Source organism: Calliphora vicina, chromosome 4 (assembly GCF_958450345.1).
Source record: "Calliphora vicina chromosome 4, idCalVici1.1, whole genome shotgun sequence".
Lineage (NCBI taxonomy): Eukaryota > Metazoa > Arthropoda > Insecta > Diptera > Calliphoridae > Calliphora > Calliphora vicina.
Window position 1 is genome coordinate 23,692,055 of NC_088783.1, and position 18,633 is coordinate 23,710,687.

At 29.6% G+C, this 18,633-nt stretch overlaps 1 long non-coding RNA gene and 8 other non-coding genes across 9 annotated transcripts in view; 1 reads left to right on the plus strand and 8 right to left on the minus strand.

Annotated features, from left to right (window-relative positions):
• The window catches only part of LOC135956819 (uncharacterized), a 128,535-nt gene that overhangs the window by 95,532 nt on the left and 14,370 nt on the right, over nt 1-18,633 (plus strand). The gene's annotated exons all lie outside the window — the stretch shown is intronic.
• TRNAW-CCA (transfer RNA tryptophan (anticodon CCA)) lies at nt 4,878-4,949 on the minus strand. Its single transcript has one exon. It is a non-coding gene; the product is annotated as a tRNA-Trp (tRNA).
• TRNAW-CCA (transfer RNA tryptophan (anticodon CCA)) lies at nt 5,539-5,610 on the minus strand. The gene has a single exon. It is a non-coding gene; the product is annotated as a tRNA-Trp (tRNA).
• TRNAW-CCA (transfer RNA tryptophan (anticodon CCA)) lies at nt 6,066-6,137 on the minus strand. The gene has a single exon. It is a non-coding gene; the product is annotated as a tRNA-Trp (tRNA).
• On the minus strand, nt 6,388-6,459 carry TRNAW-CCA (transfer RNA tryptophan (anticodon CCA)). The gene has a single exon. It is a non-coding gene; the product is annotated as a tRNA-Trp (tRNA).
• TRNAW-CCA (transfer RNA tryptophan (anticodon CCA)) lies at nt 6,705-6,776 on the minus strand. The gene has a single exon. It is a non-coding gene; the product is annotated as a tRNA-Trp (tRNA).
• On the minus strand, nt 7,101-7,172 carry TRNAW-CCA (transfer RNA tryptophan (anticodon CCA)). The gene has a single exon. It is a non-coding gene; the product is annotated as a tRNA-Trp (tRNA).
• Nucleotides 7,879-7,950, minus strand: TRNAW-CCA (transfer RNA tryptophan (anticodon CCA)). Its single transcript has one exon. It is a non-coding gene; the product is annotated as a tRNA-Trp (tRNA).
• TRNAW-CCA (transfer RNA tryptophan (anticodon CCA)) lies at nt 8,340-8,411 on the minus strand. The gene has a single exon. It is a non-coding gene; the product is annotated as a tRNA-Trp (tRNA).

Here is an 18,633-nt window from a genome sequence, read left to right on the forward strand (position 1 = left end):
TGCCATAGTCGTAACTTACCCCTAACGAACTGTACATAAATCGTCTTTTCAAAAAAATATAAACACTAATGCCAGCCAAAGTGAAAAAATAACACACACCAAAAAAAAAAATAAAAAATAGAAATAAAAGAAATAAGAAGAACTAGAAAATTTAGTATCTACACAACAATTTTTTATTACAGCGAAAAAAAAATTGGAAAAAAAACTTAATGGCTGTAGTGAGAGTAGTGTTTAAAATATAAATTATCGAGGAGGAGTATAAGGGAAGGGGGTGGTGATGGTCTTAAGGAAAAGGTAGACAGAAGTTTAAGATATATAATCACAATATTTAGATAATACTTAGTTGCATGCTTAGAAAACATTTGCCATTTTATATATACGAGTAATTTAGCATATGGATTTCAGATACAAACATAAAATGCTAAAATATTTTGAATACTATATTTGAATACTTATGTTTTGGGATATAGTAAAGCTAAGCATAGATCAAAACATATCCATCACCAAGTCACTTGGTAACACTATTACTGGACTTAAGGTAGGGTCACACATGGCAAATATTTGCTCAAAAAAGCGTAACCACTTTTTTAACACAAATTTGTTTGACGTGTTTACTATTAAAAATGTTTTGTAAGATCAAGCAGCATCAAATTAAATAAAATAAATATTTTTTTTTGTGATTCATCTTAAGTAAAATAAGTTTTTGAAATAAATAAATTACTTCAAATGTATTTTATTTAGTGGTTACGTCTTTTTAGTCAAATATTTGTCATGTGTGACCTTACCTTAAGTCTGCAAAAGATCTATTGTTGAATAGACTGCATGATCTGCTGAAACAAATGATCGTTCAGGTTCGTATAGCCAACGAAAGTCGGTAATCTATAGCGCTCACAATATACTGAAATGGTATTTTGATGTTCTTGGATTGAGTCGCACATAGTCGGTTCTATTTTTGTCGGTAAGTACCGCACGATAACTGAGATCGTGATGTTGTCTAAAACCTGTCTGTCTCAACAATCAATTTTTTCTTTCTCTGTGTTCACATCGTCTCACCCAATCTTCACTCTTTCGTTTTATCCAAACAACACTCTTTGACCTGTTGACCATTATGATAGCAGCAGACATGTTTCGAATATTCTTCTCATTATAAACCAAGCTCAAGCTCATAATGCACTAAAAATCAATGACCGATATTTAGGAGAGCAGTGGCATGGAAAGCGTTCTTAATCAAGTAAAACCCTGAATATTTTTGTATGTCAGAAACCAAATGATTGCAATGTTAAACTGCTCTGCCATTAGCTTAAGAGATTTACAATGGTTGTACAAAAAAGGTTCGCCTATAGTCTGAAACTTACTTTATTAAAAATATGCTGCAGTGATCAGGAAGCCGTGTAGCCATCTGTGAAAATATTCACGCGATATGCATATCATGTCTACGAATAATATCGGGATGTTCTTTACGTCGTATATAATCGTTCCTGGAAGAGAACTGCAGAATTCCACTCAAATTTTTAGTTGTACATAACCCTACACTGGTGAACGGTGAACTTTCAGCATTTAGACGTAGATAAGAGACTTTTACCCCCATTAACACGAAGTCTGGTTATGCCTTAACTAATAGTTATATTGTCGGTTAAAATAATTTTTGTATGAAACCTGTCAGTATAGCTATTAGTTAAAACATAACCAGACTTCGTGTTACTGGCGGTTAGACAAATTTCTCCCCATTCTATACGAATCTCTGAATGATCTTTACATCGTATAGACAACTAGGAAAGTCCACTCAAAGTTTTCATTATCCAAAGAGTTACAATAAACCCAGATGATTTTTTCTCATTTTAAAGTAACCTGCTATCTATTTGCCGAGTTCCTCGCCATCTCCATCCCTTTTAAATCTAGTGACAGTAGGTGTAGAAGTATATCCCCATCATCCGCCCATGTATTGAAAAGACATCCTATGAAAAAGACGAAGGTCATTCTAAGTACCTTTCTTAACATTCTCGAGAGTGGTTTTCTCTATCCCGAATTTAGACCCAAAAATGATCTTTAAATCCAATCCCTCTTTTCAATGTCTCTCTCTTACAAAAGTGGTAGAAAACGGGTTTAGATCTGATACATTCTATGAAAGGAACATGCCACGTTAACATAGCGCCATTTAAGAGAATGCAAAATTTACACAACCTAAAAGCCAGATAGGTCCGAAAGTTCAGAGGAGACATCAGACCTCATAGAATGCAAACAGCGTTGGACTGTATCATATGAAATTTTGAGTAATCTCCTTCTCATTTTCATCAATAAAAAACCAGATAAATTTATAACCAATCACGTCGCTCTTCAATCTTGCGTAGAAATCTGAGTTTGAAAGAGAGTAAGGTTATTTCTACATATTTCCCTGTGTGCGGGAATCAAACGAGCCAGGCGATAATTTTAGGACCCAACTATTAATATTGGAATATACTTATGTTTACAGCAAGTTTTGAAATAACATTCGTCATCTCAGATGGTCCGTTAATTTCTTGTTTACTAAAATCTCATCAGAATCGGAATAGCGCCGATAGACTTCGTAATATTCATAAGTATTTTGAATCTTGAAGCCATCTCTGACATTTCATGTATGAAATGTTGTCTTTGCCCAATTTGTTTATGATGGATTGATAAATTGTCAAAATTGTTCATAATTTTTCTTCAAGTCTCGGAACTAATACGTTAAAAACAATTTACACAAATTTCCAAGTAAAAAATGGCTTTTGTATTCAACATAATCAAGGGCTTCGAACATAGAGAATTATACATAGAGACGAGACACTCTGATTTGTCAAACAAAAAAATATAACAAAATATATGTCTGATACAACAACAAAATACATTGACTAGCATGTATTTTGTTGTTGCAAGAGTTAGGTTTTTGACAATAGACTTAGGTTTTTGACAATTACGTCGTCTCTATGTTACCCTATGGCTTCGAAAGTAAAAATGAGTTCAAATTTGTATTATTTCTTTAGAGTTTAGATAGAGATTTCGTTCAATAAGCAAACAAGATATAATATATCTCATTTTACACAGTAACTTCTTATACATATAACTATGGCAGGGTAAAGATCGATTAGTGCTTTTCGCCAGAATCCATTGCATAGTATGTGTTGGCTGCATTACTTTAAAAATAATATTAAATATTCAATATTTCCATTAATAACACTATTTTCATTTTAAATTAAATCTTAAAATTTAATGGTAATTATATTTATAATAACAACAAAAATAAAAACTACCCCAAACCTTTAAAACTCTGCCCAAAGTAAAGATTATCAACGATAGAGAATGATGCCCTGTGGGGGAACTTAACGGCAGTTATAATAACAATTTCAAATAGTGAGAAAGTTAGTGGAGACGCATAAAACCCCCTCCCTGCTAAACTAAGAATTTACCAACTCTACGACAATAAATATGTTGTATAGAAATATAGTGTAAACTTTCTATAAGAAAGTATAGATGATATAAAAAACAATTACAACCCATTCTCTTCAATAGCAAACAGCAACCAAAATAGCAACAATAATAATAACAACAACAACAACAACAACAAAAAACAGAGTTCTTAGCTAAAAACTCGTAAATTTGAATTTTGAAAATAACGTTCGTTAGAGTATATTTTCCCGTCTGCACTGCTTTCGCTAATGAAGTTTTGCGTTCAAATATTTTCTTCATCTATGCAACATTTGGTGTGTGTGAGTTTGTGTTCGTTGTAAGTAAAATGTGTTTTGTAATACCATTAAAATAGTCGTAGTAACACTAACATAAACTAATGCCTTTAAGCAGCATTTGAACGCGTTCCCTTCAAAAAAGGAAAAAGAAAAAAAATCGAGGCGCACACAACACAACTGGTAACTTAAGGAGGTTTTGTTGGTTGGTAATCGTTGGTGGGACGCTGGATAGGTAGGTGTAATGATGTGGAGTGGAGCAGTGGAACACTAGTAGTAGTTGTAACAGTGGCAGCACATTAATCTGTAATGGCTGCGAAAAAGGGCCATTATTGTAGATTTCATTTTAAATTATTTTTGTGTATTTGTCTGTGCGTGTGCCAGAGAGTATAAGTTTTTCTTTTATAATCCGCAGTAAAATTTTAAATGGAATTAGAATATCAATGAATGAATGAATTAATGGTTTTTATTATACTTAAATTATTGTATATATACATATTTTTATGTTTATACAATTTGTGTAAATGTTTAAGTTATCTTAATGTCTAAAACTATTTTGAAGGTTATTTTTAATTAGCAAATAAGCGAAGAAGAGCTTTAGAGCAGAATGGTTGAACAGAAACTTTGAATTGTTTAATATACTTTTTCTTAGTAATATTGATATAAATTTGTGTAAATGATGTGACAGCTGTAGATTTTAATCAGTTAAAAATTTGGAGTGCTTTTAGAGAAATTAAAGTTTTTTATTTTCAATATTTAAAATATATTTACAGAAAACCATTCAAATGGTATATATAATCATGATCCTTATGATTTGGCTATGTAGTATGTCTGTTTGTGTAAATCACGCTCACGTCCAAAACACACAACCAATATAACTGACATTCATATATCAATGTGTATCATTGTCCTAAGCAGTTTGGTATTAAAAATCAGCATAATCGTTTAAGTGGAAAAAAGCTATAGATTAAAATGTCAGACAATTTTAAGAAAATTTCTTGTTTTCTCTCAAACATTTTCCAATATTATTAGTTTGTTGTTGCAGTAACAACATTAGAAAATTATCTCTAATAGTGCCTAATCTATAAAAAAATTTAAATTCATTTTAAAAATATTATCCTACAAACAATTAATTAAATAAATTTTTAGTCTTCAGGGATAAAAAAGAACATTATGATATGACCCCGACGTGATTTGAACACGCAACCTTCTGATCTGGAGTCAGACGCGCTACCGTTGCGCCACGGAGTCTACAAAAATGTATACAAAATTCAGGCTTAAAATTTCGAAATAATTTCGTAATATTTTTAACCAAATGCAATAAAATATTGGAAAATTTTTAAACGATTACAGGATAATAGAAAATTTTCAATAACAATACAGAAGTATGCAATACTTTCCTAAATATTATTTCAATATATCGCTCATTTGCTGCAACAACGTCATAACTCAAAATCCGGGTGTTTTGAACTGATTAATACAAAATATGCGTCGTTTTTTAGTCTTTCATATAGTTTTATCAGTTTTCAAAAAAATCAATTATTTTTTGTATGAGTGTTTTTTGTTGTAAAAATTTGGGTTAAATACAGATTAGAAAGATGTCAATATTAACTATTTAAATCAGGTTTTATTTCAGAAATCGCATGATTTGTTGAAAATTTATTTAAGAAATAGTAAAATATCATAAAACATTCAAAGTCGTTTTTCTCGAAAAGACTTTTTTTGAATTATGACGTTCTTGCAGCAAATGAGCGATATATTCTCAAGTATAGAATTTGTGATATTTTAAACATTTTAATTAAAATTTTGTATACATTTGTCACAAAAAAAATATTATTTGTGACCCCGACGTGATTTGAACACGCAACCTTCTGATCTGGAGTCAGACGCGCTACCGTTGCGCCACGGAGTCTATAAAAGTGCACCAATGCATTTACAATGCAATGATTCATATACATTGCAATGGTTTATAATTTAATATTGGTTCTAAAATGTCAATAATTCTGATCAACTTTGGTCATTGGATCTCTCAATATACATATGATCATATTTCCAATTCAATTTAAAAGGTATTATAAAATAATATTTTCTTTTTAGCGGTCATCAGAGTTGCATTATTTTAGTACGGCTAGAAAATTGTGTCAAATTCGAATCGCACGATACTTACTAGGATAATGCATTTTATTATCAGTTCGTATGTAGAAACTAAATACTGCATTAATTAGATAATTTATTAATTCGATTAATTAAATGGTCCTTATAATTTTGATTCTTAATTTAAATTCCCATAAATTTCAATATATTATTCAAATTATATATTATTTATAATTTTGTCTTTAAAAATTATATTTTTGCAATAATATTTCTTGACCCCGACGTGATTTGAACACGCAACCTTCTGATCTGGAGTCAGACGCGCTACCGTTGCGCCACGGAGTCCATTAAAGGTTTGCCGATCAATTTATTAATTATATAAAACTGTAGTAATATGATCCGAGTGAAAGTAAAAATATTATTTAATATGTAATTCAAAAGTGAAAGTGACAAAAAAGAAATTGAAAATATACATACAAATCTATTAAAAAACTTTCTTTCGAAATTTTTTGGGATTTTCAGAATTTTAAAATTTGATTTATTTTTTAGAATTTCAATGAATAAAAATTATTTTGACCCCAAAAACAATTTGTATTGACCCCGACGTGATTTGAACACGCAACCTTCTGATCTGGAGTCAGACGCGCTACCGTTGCGCCACGGAGTCGTACATAATTAGATTCTTCTGATGTACTAATTTAATAAATAAATCAATGAAATGATTTATGGCAGTGAAAGTAAATTTAGAAAGTCTGACCAAAGACTATAAATATATATATTTATAGTCTTTGGTCTGACAGTTCAAAGATCAAAAACTCAAAACATAGTTTTGAAGAAATTTTCCCACGAACAAAAAAATTATGATTATTTATCTTTTGGATTATTTTATAAATAATAAAAAAATATTTCTCTTGACCCCGACGTGATTTGAACACGCAACCTTCTGATCTGGAGTCAGACGCGCTACCGTTGCGCCACGGAGTCTATAAAATAAGTTGTACTTAAAGGGGTTAATAAATCCAAGAGCGAATTATTTAGTATAGAATAATCAAGATTAGTGATATAAACAGAGTTTAAACTAGTAGTTTTTTAAGCAGTAAACAGTTAAACCAGGTTTAAACAAAGTTTAAACTAGTATTTTTTTATGCAGTAAACCAAATTAATCATATAACATTTAAACTAAACAAATAGACTTTTTGGAGAATTTTTTTAAAATGTTGAAAAATAATTATTATAAACATGTTTTATTTATGGTCATATTTTGTAATTAAATAATAATTTTCAACAAAAAAAAATAATTCTAAGTTGTGACCCCGACGTGATTTGAACACGCAACCTTCTGATCTGGAGTCAGACGCGCTACCGTTGCGCCACGGAGTCCCATAAAACTAGGTCAACTTTGGGTAGTTTTTAAATGTAACAGCTAATTAATTAGAGTAAGATAAATTAAGTTATTTGTTTAATGAAAGTTTCAATTGGTAGTTTTATTAAACAGTTAATAGTTAAACCATGGTTAACTATTTAAAATTAAGCGTTTAAAATATATATTTGCATTTAATCTGCGTTTATTTTTCTCAAGATTGGCTACCGTTACAGAAATAAGTGCAATTATCGTTACCGGTATACCAATTTATCTTATAAAAATGTTTGATATCAATTATTGAGTTTAATGAAATTCTCAAAATTAAAAAAAATATAATAAAATTTCACTTTTGTGAACTTATTTTTAATTTTTGCAAATTTTATTAATAATTTATTTCAGGATGAAATTACCTTTAACGGAATAATCCAATTTATTGTTATAGTTTCGAATGGGTAGCTAAACTTGATTTTTCTCAAAAAACAAGTCATTTTTAAAATATTTCTACAAAAGTTATTGAATCTGTCTGAATTAATTTATATACAAATTAAGTTCAGTTTAAAATTGGAAATATGTTAAAGAAATCGAGCGTTTAAACCGGGATTAATTAATTACAGCTAAAATATTAATTATTAATTTATTATAAAAGAGGTCAAATATCTACTAAAAAATATTATCGTTAAAAAGAATAATTATTTATGCTATTAAAAAAATAATTCCGAATTATGACCCCGACGTGATTTGAACACGCAACCTTCTGATCTGGAGTCAGACGCGCTACCGTTGCGCCACGGAGTCTATTTATAAATCGTTGCTCAAATGTTTATTAAGTGCTAACAATTGTTATTGTTTATTAACTGTTCTTTGTTCAGTTCTAATACTATTTAGTTGTACTTATATATTTCTGTGTTACGGGTTCGTACCCGCATGAGGTCATAAACAATTACATAAATAAAAACAAACATATTAGTGCATTTAAAAAATAGAATGGCGGTTTTTTATCATTATTTTTTTTTTTAGTTACAGAAATTGTTTTTAAAAATACAATTTACTTGTACAGTGATTTGTAATAATTTATGATTAGAATAGAGTGATTGTGTTTAAAATGATAAAGTTTAGTACATATTAAAAAATATTAATTAATTTGAAAGATTGTGAAATGCTATAAAAAAATCTTCAGACAATATTGACCCCGACGTGATTTGAACACGCAACCTTCTGATCTGGAGTCAGACGCGCTACCGTTGCGCCACGGAGTCTATTTATTTATCACTGATTTAGTAGCCTATTTAAATGTGTGATAATGACAGTGACATGTTTTTATGAATAGAATTTCTTCAATGATGGGAGTTTTAGATATGATATTGATGTTGGTGATAGATAAAATGTCAGTGCAATGTGCATAATAATAAATTCAATAACATACGTAGAATTTAGAAACAAAAGCCAATTTTGAAAGGAATTATTTATAAGAAGCAATACAAATAAATAAGGCAATCTTGTGATTAATAAAATTGAGTTTTGGGTGTTAGTTGTCATTATTAGTCAGAGTTGATTTTGATATTTTATAAGAGAAAATTTTGTTTAAAACATAAATAAATAATAGATTAATTTCCAAAAAATTATTAAGATTTTTACTTTTGTTATACATATTTAAAGCCTTTTCAGGATTATTTATATTTTAAATTTCAGCTCATTCTGAACATAAATGGATTTTTGGCGATTTTTTTTGTGAAACCCAAGGAGCTTTATTTTCAGAAATATTGGGTCGTTATTCTGTTCTAATCAAAAAGTGTCAATTTATTTGACAGTGATATTTCTTTAACGTGTATTTTGAAGTCTCTCAGCGAGAGCTAGGTTTTGATTTTAGACCCATACTTTATTTTGGTAATTTTCTTAGAATTTTGTGTAGATTCCTATTATGCTATATTCCTGTCACGTTTTTTCACGCCCGAACAAATTGACCCACCCTAATACACATAATTCAGTTTCCTAATTAAATGTTCTAAATCCTTCGCCTTCAATATACTATTTCAAAACTGATTTCATTTATATTGAGAAAAAAATCCCCCACTTTGTCCGGTAATCTTAAACAACAACAAAAAAAAACACAGCATATTAAATAATAAAACACTCATCTTACTATTTATTAATTTGAAATTAATATAATTATGAAAGGCATTTACAAAATGAAAGCAAACTCATTCCCTTACAAAATACATAATTTCAAAAAGAAACTCTAAAAAACCATTATAATTTTTCTAATATCTCATAATATTGATTTTTATTCTTTTGTTTTGTTTGCCTTCAATGCCTCCCATGGCATCAACAACCTCCGCTAAAAAAGAAAATAAAAACCCAACACAAAAAATATGAATCTCTTTTTTGGGGAAAAAAAGGAAAAATTTTAAACTTATTATCGACAAAACTAATACATAAGCAAGTTTTTTTTTCTTTTCATTCTTCTAAGGATGAAATGAAAGCAACAACATGAAAAAAATCAGAATTAGTAACAAAATACAATACAAAGGCAAAAAAACATGAACAACAACAAAAAATAAAACTCTACAGAATAAAAATCTTAAAAGAATAAATAAATAAATACAAAAAAAAAAACAAAATAAAGGAAAAAATTACAAGAAGTACTATTACTTGTTCATGGTACTATAATCTTGAATAAGCGTGTATTGGCATCATCATGTTATTTTATTACATGTACACAAGTATTTTACCCAAAAATATTCTTTGAATACATACAGACAGACAGACATAGATACTTAAGAACAACAACAGCCAATACCAAATGCTGTTTCAGCCATTAAGAAACTACTACCACTACAAACACAACCCACAACTACTGCTACCACTACTACTACCGCCGCAACAAGGACATTGTATCAAACCCAGCAGGCAGTTGAGGTCCTTTAATTAAACATCAACCATCTTACAAAAGTTTCGGTTTTTTATACTTTAAATTTTCTAAACTTTTTACCCTCTTGATTATAATAACCATTTTGTTTTTGTTTGCTTTGCTTTTGTCATTTATGTGCAAATTGTTTGCTGGTCTTTAACGACTACTACTACAACTACTACTACTACTATTCATTGTATTAGATATAAGTATTTATTTCCGATTTTTTTTTTCTACTTTAAATGTATGTACTTAGTTTACTAACACTAAACCACTATTATACAATACAGTTTAGAAATTTTGAGCATAAAAAGTGTGTCTGTTGACGTTAGCAGGAAGTCGTAATGAGTGGTGGTGGTGTAAGCATCACCATGGGGTAAGTAAGAGTTTCTCTAAGATTTTAAGAAATTAAGATTTTTTGGCTTTAAACTGTATTTGAGATTGTGCCTGTGACAAGAATTCAATGAAGTGTATATTAATTATTTATTAGTTGTATAGATAAAGAAAACTTTTGGTTTTGTATAAATATTGCAATAGATCAACTATTTTATATTTAGGCCATAACCAGGTTCATAATCGCAGTCATTTACCTAGTCTTATATGAACACAAGCGTGGACACGTAAAAATCTTAACCATATATTAGATTTTCAGTTTGTAATGAAAATCGATAATAAATGGGATTAGATGCCATTCCCAAATATGAACAATCTGGCCTGGTTTTAATTAGTTTATATTATCGTGAGTGCACTGTAATTGTAAATCTTAAATATGCAAATTATATGCACATAAAAGCAAAATATGCAACATCAAATCAATGCCATTTTGCAAATCATTTGATTCGGAAAAGTATTTGGTCAAAATTTATTTTTGGGTTACTTACGACAAACATGCGTTTGCATGAAAATCATACCCCTAATCATAATAAAGTCACAGTTTTAATAGTGGTTATAATCATATTCTCTATCATAATTATAACCAATGATAAGAAAATATTCAAAGTCACAGTCATAATTGCAGCCACTGCAACTCAGTCGTAGTCAAATTCATTGTCAATCATATACTTATATTCATAGTCATAGCTATGATCATAATTAATAGCCGCAGTTAAAGTAATAGTCATGCCATTTCACAACCGTAAACATAATACATAGTCACGGACATAATCAATATTATAATCTTAAATTCTTAATCATAGTCATAAATAGTCGCAATCATATCCAAAGTCACATATTTATAGTCATATCTACAGATTGAACATTGTTATAGTCATACACAGTCAGAGTTATATTATTTGTGATAGTTGTAAATAGTTAAATACATTGTCACAGTCAAGTCATGCACTATCATAGTTACAGTCATTTTGAAAGTCACAGTTATAGTTGTAATCAAAATCACAGTCATAATTGTACTCACAGTCATAAATACAGCCATTGCCACTGTCATATTCATATACAATCATCGATATAGTACTTGTGATAGTCATAGTTACACTCATTATCACATTATAGTTATATTTATATTCACAGTCAAAGTTACAGCTCGAAACATAGTCACAGTCACTGACATAGACACATTTACCGTCATAGTCACTGTCGTAGTAACAGTAAAAATCGTAGTCACAAACATAGTCACAGCTAAAATCATGGTTTTAATAACAGTGGTACTTATAGTCACAATCATAGTCTAAATAAATAATATCATCATATCATAGTCACAAACAGAAAACGCTAATATTAACAATCTAAAATAAATACCTTCATACAAGAAAAAAAATTCCTAAAAAAATTTTTTTTCTTGAAATAAAATTTGTTTGGAATAAAAAAGTTGAGAAGAAACCAATTTGTGGTGAAATATAATTTTTTGTAGAACAATTTTTGGTGAAAAAAAATTTGGTTCAAAAAATATTTTTCCCGATATTGACCCATTGTCAGTTGGAATTTATATATAAAAATAATAAGAAAAGAAGAAATATGAAAAGTTCTATGAAATGCCTCTTATTTGATGTACATATTGTCTATTTACATGACTTAGTAATCGAGATAAAAATAGTTCAAAAAGAGGTCAAACAAATCGTGAAAGTCGTATGTTTTTCCTTATATCAACCGAAATATTGGTATATCAACACTTCTACTAAGTTTACTTAAAGATAAAGATTGAAAACGAAAGTTTGGGTAAAAAAAAAATTTTTTTTGAAAAATATTTTTTCCAGATTTTGTTGTTAAAAAATACTTTTTAAAAATTTTGATTGTTGAAAAAAATTTCGAGTTTAAAAATATTTTTCATAAAGATTGAAAGCGAAAGTTTGGTTAAAAAAAATTTTTTGTGAGGCATTTGCAACGACGCATACATCGCATACAATGGGTTAATATTGAGAAAAATATTTTTAATTTCGAGTTAAAAAATTTTTTACATAAAAAATAAATTTCGTGTTATAAAAATTTTGTTTGTTTGTTGCAAAAAATGTCGGGTTAAAAAATATTTTTCTCAATATTGGTGCGAAATTTTATTATGTTCATTTGATATCCATATTGTATATATGAATTAATAATCGAGATATTTTTGGGCCGATTTTCCCGATTTTAAACAGCAACCGATCAAGGACTATACCCGATTTATCGGGTACGTTGTTATCTATTATTTGGTATAAAAATGAAAAATTAATAAATTACTACTTAAAAAGTCTATAAATATACATGTAAAATAAAAATACAATAAAATTATAAACCTTAATTAAATTAAAACACCATTAACATTCAAACCCATAGTGTTGCCACATACACACATACATAAATAGTTCGCGAAGAGGTTTTGCGGAGCTGGCAAAGTTTTAAGTAAATTCTATTCTATATGCTTTTAGAGCAAGAAACCTTATCAACATCTAAACTCCCGCATGTTGTAATGCGCTTACAACTAACTACTGCTCTTCAATAATTTTTGTTCACGAGATTGAATTTCTTTTCACTCATACAGACAACAACAAAAATAAAATATTTTTATTCTATATTACAAGAAGAATAAAATTAAAAAGAAAGAGGAAAGTTTTATGTTTAGTAACACAACTACACACATACATACTCTTAATATACCCATACTTAGACATATTTCTTCTAACATACTCACACACATACACACATTCAAAGATACATACATCCATGCGTACGCAAAGTATTAAAAGTAATAATAAGTAGTACCTTTATAGCTCAAACTACGTTTTGAATTCATTTATTTAACTTTTTTTCGAACAAAAAAATATGTAAGAAGAGTGGAAAAAAAGCACACTTTGCATAGACATTGAAAATGAAAAATATATAGAAATTTATTCATTTTTTACACAAAAAGGATGCCCGTGTTACAGCCATACACACACATACATACCTACATACAATGTGATTTTTTTTTTTTGCTTTAGTTCACATATACACGCAGACGTTTACAATTATTTACTACTTGAATACTACACACATACTCTGTGCTCGACTCGTCGTAAAGTTTAGTCATAACCCCCTAATATTTCTATACTTTTCATTTCGCTTTTTTCCACTGCGGCGGCAGTATTATTTTTCAGTTTTCAGTTTTTTTTTTCAAACATTTTAAAGCAGCAGTAGTAGAGCAGCGGCAGGAACTACAACTGAGTCGCCGTTTATTGTGAAATAAAACAACAACAAAATAAAATGTATAGAAAATAAAAAATAATGTCGAAAAAAAATCAACCCTCAAACGCGTTTTTTCATTGGTATGAGTGTCATCTATTCACTCAAATCTCTCTAAACACAACATTTTTTTATAAAAAAAAGTTTAAAATACAAGCTCACATACAAAACTTTAAATTACAGTGATAGAAATTGATATGAGTTTGCTGATAGATGAGGAATATGTAACAAGTGAAGAAAATGGTTTTGGATTATGAACTGTGAAGATCAACAGAGATCAAGTGTCTAAAGGATAAGAAAACCCCGATTTAGGTTCAAAAAGCAGCATTAGTCAAACTGAATTTAAGTTTGAAAATTTCACCTCTTCTATTAATTCTCATATGGACATTTCGACGGTTGCGAACGCGACATTTGTACGTATTTAAAGTGAAATCAAATAAGAGAGCTATATTCGGCTGTGCCGAATCTTATATACCCTTCACCAAATTATACTTCAAAATACAAATTTTAAATATGTTTAGGTAAACAAAATTTATTTTTTTTCCAAAATTGTTTTTTTCATTTTTTTGAAAAAATATTTTTTCGAATTATTTTAATTTTTTTTTTAAATTCTAAAAAAATTTTTTTGTTCTTAAATTTTTTTTTTTTTGTGAAAAAAAAATTGTGGTTAAAAAATATTTTTTCCGATTTTGACATTGTAGGTCCAGCTTACTATGGTCTTATATACGTCGTTGCAAAGGTCTTTGAAATATCTATCATTAGTTATCCATATTGTCTATATTAATGACTTAGTAATCCAGATATAGGTCAAAAATCGAGGATGTCCTGGTTTTTTCCACATATCTCACCCATTTGTAGACCGATTTTGCTGATTTTAAATAGGAAACATCTCAAAAGCATGTCTGGCAGAATTATTGAAGATTTGGATGCCGAAGATGTCTGGGGTCTTCAGAAAATTGATTTCAACAGACTGACGGACAGGCAGACGGACATGGCTTAATCAACTCCGCTATCTATAAGTATCCAAAATATATATACTTTATAGGGTCGGAAAATTATATTGTGGAAATTACAAACGGAATGACAAACTTATATATACCCTTCTCACGATATATAACACAGTTGTTAGTTGTTTCCTATATATTAGCAATAAACATGGTATCCCGAAGGAGACAAAAAATGGGAACCAGCGAATTGGATTAAAATTAAATAATGTCGCTATAAATTGAAGGTTGTTTTGTTGAAATGTTTGCATTACTTTTTGTTTTATAACATTTAGTATGATTTGTAACGCGACATATTTTCCCGTCCTGTTAATGCTATTTCTGCCTTCTGCTGTGATTTTTAAAATATTTGTTTATGTTTTCTTTAACGTAAATTTCATTCTATCGCACAAGTTTTAAAATATTAAAAACATTTGTTTTTGAGAAAAGAAGAACTTACGATCCCGAACGGGACACACTTTGAAAATTAAATTAATATGTTAAGTGTGATTATTATATGCAGTAACTTGTTTTTTAGTTAAAGTAACTTGATTTGAATTAAAATGTTCTGTCACTTTATTAGAACAATATATCATTATAACAAACAATGATTTAGATACCGGAACGCGACATTGGAACATGAACAAAATCAAATCGAACTTACATTAGATGGTTATCTTTTGAATGCGCGATTTTTGTTTTTAATAACTTATATGTTATTTTATTCTCACTTAGTTATTGAACATTAATTTGTATTATTTAAAATTGCTGCAGAAGCACACCGATTGCACACCAAATCTTATGGTGTATGTGTTCCATCGTTTTCAACGTCCGATAGATGATTTGTTACGTTCAGAGATGGTGATTTTGACTCGGAAGACAAAGATCGTCCAGGCCATCCAAAAAAGTATGGAGACCAAGAATTGGAGGCATTACACCATGAAGATTGTTGTACAAATCAACAAGAGTTGAGAATCATTGGAAGCTACTCAGGGAGCAATTTTACAATGTTTGCAGCAGCAGGATTCACCCAAAGGCAGAGATATTGGGTACCATACGAATTGAAGCCGAGAGACCTTGAAAAGCGATTTTGCATGTCAAAAATTATGCTTGAACCCTATAAAAGAAAATCATTTTTGCACCGAATGTGAAGACCGGCCAACCAGCCGAATCGACAACAAAGCCAATTATTCACGCTAAGGAAATGCAAAAGGATCCTATCTATTATGCATTGGCCGAAAAAAACCAAAAATATGCAGCCAGACATGAAACCGTAATATTCCATAATGACAACGCACAATGGGGGAACTGAAATAAAAATGGAACGAATAGTCCGATTTTAATAAAATTCCCATGGCGAGGAGGTGCTGATAAGTTTAACACCAAGGGGTCACAATCCCCCAAAGTAGGGAACCTCAGGTATATTAAAAATTAAAAATAATGCCAACTATTTGTTCGTTATAGCTGTAGCTACATATATATTACAGTGCACTCGCGATAATATGAACACCCCAAAATATGAACACTTTTTACTTCCATTGGCTACTCCAAAATATGAACTTAGTGTGCAAAAACTTTAAAATATAAACAGCTTATTTTTGTTTTTTGATGTATTTTATCTATCTACACAGAGTTGAAATCTAAATCATTTCAAATAAATTCATTTGGCTAAATTCTAATTCAACTGCATAATAATTTAGGGATTTCCCTAGCTGTAGATGGGAATTAGATGCCATTCGCAAGTATGAACAATCTTGCAAAAGTGAACTGGCCTGGTTTTAATTAGTTTGTATTATCGCGAGTGCACTGTATCTCTTATAGTTTACGAGTTATTCGCATTTGAAAATTAAAATTTTAGTTTTTTTACAATGATCTGCTTTTTTTGGCAATTACGGATCCAAATCGTTTCCGATTTTCTTGAAATATCTTTTGTTGAATTAACAACAAATTTGTTAATAATCTTAAGAAAGAATTCTTTAAAATCAGGATATACATTTAGAAGTTACAGATTTATTTCCACTTTTTATCAGTTCCCTCAATGTGAAACGCTCGGCCACATATTGCCATGCATGTTTAAAACTATTTAGAATTAAGCGGTTGTAAAGTTTTACCCACTCGACATTGCCTACATCCGACTACTATGTCGGATTGGTGCTAATATTTTTCTATCAGTGTAACCCAAAAAAAACGGCAAAATTATATTGTAGATATCTATAAAAATATTTTCCAAACATATCAGACTAAACACAGCAACAACAACACAAAAAGTAACTACAACAATAACAAACAGCACGCATACCAGCATCAAAATATAAAAAAAAATAAGTTGAGATTTTTAACTGCGAACACGTAGTTAAAATTTTTTTAAACCTGTAAACTTAGAATACAACTACAACAACAACAATAGTAACAACGTGCACAAGTAGAGATGTAGTAGACGCAGCAAACGTTGACGTCAACGTCATAAGAGCGTTCAGCATAAGAAGGCTACGACGAACGGGAATACCAAATAAAAAAATCATGTAATAGATGTAGTAAATGATGAAAAATAAAAAAAAACTGAAAATAAAATAATAAAAAAAATTAAACAAACGAACATACACACACTCTTTTTCCTACAAACATACATACATCTATCTACATTCAAAACACTAACTTACAAAAGAGATCCTTTTTATAACAAAAACCAACTTACAATGTTGTACGAGTACTACTATTCATACATCTTTTACTACTTCTACTACTGCACATACCATACAGCAACAGCAACAAAAACCATTCAACTAAACACACTCTTCTAAGAGTAGAGTACATCACAGCCAAAGTGTAACGTCTCTAAACCACCCTTGTGCTGTCGCTGCTGTAGCATTTTTGCTGCTGTTCTAAGTTCGCGTTTTAAAGTGCAAAAAAAAGGAAAAGTTTTTGCCTTTTTCCTCCTTTTTTCTGGCTTATTTTTTCGCTTTTATTTATTTTGTTTGCTGTTGTAGTAGTAGTGTTTAGTTTCCTTTTTAGCTAATGCTTATTTTTATATCTTCACAACTTGTTACCCTTCCTGCCCCCCGCCACTTTCTTTGTCATACCACCCAAATCAACAGTTTTTTTTGTATTTTTTTTTAAACTGAGAGACTTTAGACACTGACTACGTCTACGTACTACTTTATGGTAGTGAATATTTTTTAAAAATATACCACAACAACAACAAAAACCGCGCGCGTTAATATTACTTTACTACTATTGCCAGTATATAGAATATACGACTATGTCTTCGTTTACTATTATTTATAGCAGTATTACAAAAGAATGTATTCCTTAAATGCATATGTTGTAACTTAATTAGCAGTTGTACTGGTGGTATTAATCGAATCAAGTAGTTGTTGTTTTGCCTTGAAATATTTCTGAAACTAGCAGTTATAATAAGTGGAAACTTATTCGATTTTGTTTTAGCTATGTCTTTAAAATGAAATGATAATGAAAAAATTTTTTATAAAAATTATTTTGGTGAAAAAAAATTTAAAAATATTTTTCCCGATTTTGACAGGCAAAGGTATTTGAAATATCTATCATTAGATATCCATATTGTCTATATCTAACGACTTAGTAATCCAGATATAAATAAAAAATCGAGGTTGTCCTGGTTTTTTCGATTTTAAAAAGCAACCGATCGGATATATTGATGTATTTATAATGTATATAAGTTACTCGGGGACTACATAAAATCGATTTCAACACACAGACAGAACATGGACATATCGTCTCTGATATCTATAATGATCCAGAATATATATAAAAATGTAGAAATTATAAACGGAATGATAAACTTATATACCCTTGCCACTCATGATGAAGGGTGTATATGTTGTCTTGGGGGAAAGTTTAAATCCTTTTAAAAAACTTAAATTTTTTCTTAATGGTCCAGCTCACGAACGGTTATCCTAA